General features: G+C 41.6%; 1 pseudogene; it reads right to left on the bottom strand.

Annotated features, from left to right (window-relative positions):
• Window positions 1-368: 368 nt before the first annotated feature.
• On the bottom strand, window positions 369-1,446 carry LOC114633327 (annotated as a pseudogene).
• Between the last annotated feature and the right edge of the window lie 298 nt (window positions 1,447-1,744).

The raw sequence follows: 1,744 nt of genomic DNA, 5'->3' as shown, positions 1-1,744 counted from the left end.
TTACTATGGCAAAGCCTAAAATCTGGATAAAAGTGATGAGATCCAAAATACAATGCTCATAAAATAATCAATTTCTATCTTTCTGCCCTCCTTCTGCTTCATAGGGAATCAAAGAAGTCAACAGAGAACTGCTTTGTTTGGGCCAAACATTAAATCTTTAAGAACAGATAGGTATATTCCCTGCTATTCTTTCAGGGCATTATTTATGCATTAAAAAACAAAACAAAGCAAACAAAACCTTCAAAAATAAAGTTATTTAGGCTTGTGAATATTCTGAAGTAAAGTTTCTTGAACTTCTCCGATGAGCCCTTCAAGCAAATCAACTTTCCAGACAGTCAACACTTAAAAGATCCTTGGACACGGATCTATCACACAGTCACAAAGCGGTTTCCTCCTTTGCTGAACGTGAGGGTGGCTCTTTGCTCTTTCAGTATCCCAAACCGTTCATTCAAAGTCATCCCTGTCTGTTTTGCCACACTATTTATGTCAAACTGTAGAGGGACGCCTTTAGGAACTTTCTTAACATCAGACTGTTCTCTTTTTGTCAAGAATGAGGGCACAGCAGTACGAGTTAATCGTGGTTTCTGAGTTACCGGACACTGTACAGCTCCAGGATTGTCAATAGATACTGTCAAAATTCTTCCATTTGTGGTGGAAGTACGCCATTGGCGCGTTCTCTTTGCTACCATATCATCCATCAGCAGTTCTGTGTTCAACTGGGTCTGAACCTTCAGGCCTCTTCTGAAAAGAAAGGTTGCCTGACGAGTGTCTTTCTGATGACTTAATTTATTTCCACTCCCGGTAAAATTAGCTGGAATGTTATTTTTTTCTGTTTAACTGATTGGGTCTCTTGAGAGCTGCAACTGGTTTCCTTTGCACTTTATTTTGTCTCAGAAGGCTTGTCTTCCTTTTTAATGCTGGAAAATATTGCTCTATATTCTTGTCACTTAAAGGTGGACGATTCACAGGACTTATTGGTTTCCGAATATCAGTTGCTTTCCTGGCTGCAAGGCCAGTGATAACTCCATAAGGACTTCTCTTTCCAGGCAGCACTCTTCCTGTATGGCTCACACTGGCTTTTCCAAAACCAGAATTCTGCTGGATTCCCCACCGTACTCTCATCCTGAATTGCCGGATACCACTTTGCTGTAGTCTTCTATTTAGTCTTGGGAAATTTTGTTTCTTTCCTTCCTTTCTATTCAATTTGATAACATCATCCAGGGATATATCGATTTTGTCGAGCATCTCATTGCTTCGTGCTTTCGGCAGCGGCGAAGTCGCCGTGGCTCCCACCAACCAGGCGCCAAATCGGTTCAGAGACTGGGGATGAGGCATTGGAGCAGTCAGCCAGGAAGGACAGAGTCGCAGGCCCGCCTCCCACTCACGCACCCAGACTAGCTGCAGTGCAGAGGGCGCACGCACGCCGGCCCAAATTTTCTTTTTCATCTATAAAAAAAGACTATGCCATATCTTGCTTTTCATACACTCAAAGGTAAAAGTAATTGTGATTTTAAATGTTCAGGCACCGTGGTTTTGAAGATAATAAGATGTAAATGTTTAATCTCATGTCTTTCTAACTATCCTTAGAATGACGAATGATTGTCTTCAAAACATATTCTCTGTCTCTTTGTCTCAGTCTTTCTCTATTTGTCTCTCTGTCTCTGTATTTCCCTGTCTTTCTCTCTCTTTCTCCACTTTCTCTCTCTCTCTCTCTCTCTCTCTCTCTCTCTCTCTCTCTCTCTCT

Source organism: Grammomys surdaster, unplaced genomic scaffold, assembly GCF_004785775.1.
Source record: "Grammomys surdaster isolate TR1022 unplaced genomic scaffold, NIH_TR_1.0 98, whole genome shotgun sequence".
NCBI classification, from domain to species: domain Eukaryota; kingdom Metazoa; phylum Chordata; class Mammalia; order Rodentia; family Muridae; genus Grammomys; species Grammomys surdaster.
Note: the sequence above shows the minus strand (reverse complement) of the source record. Positions and strands in the feature narration are given on the sequence as shown.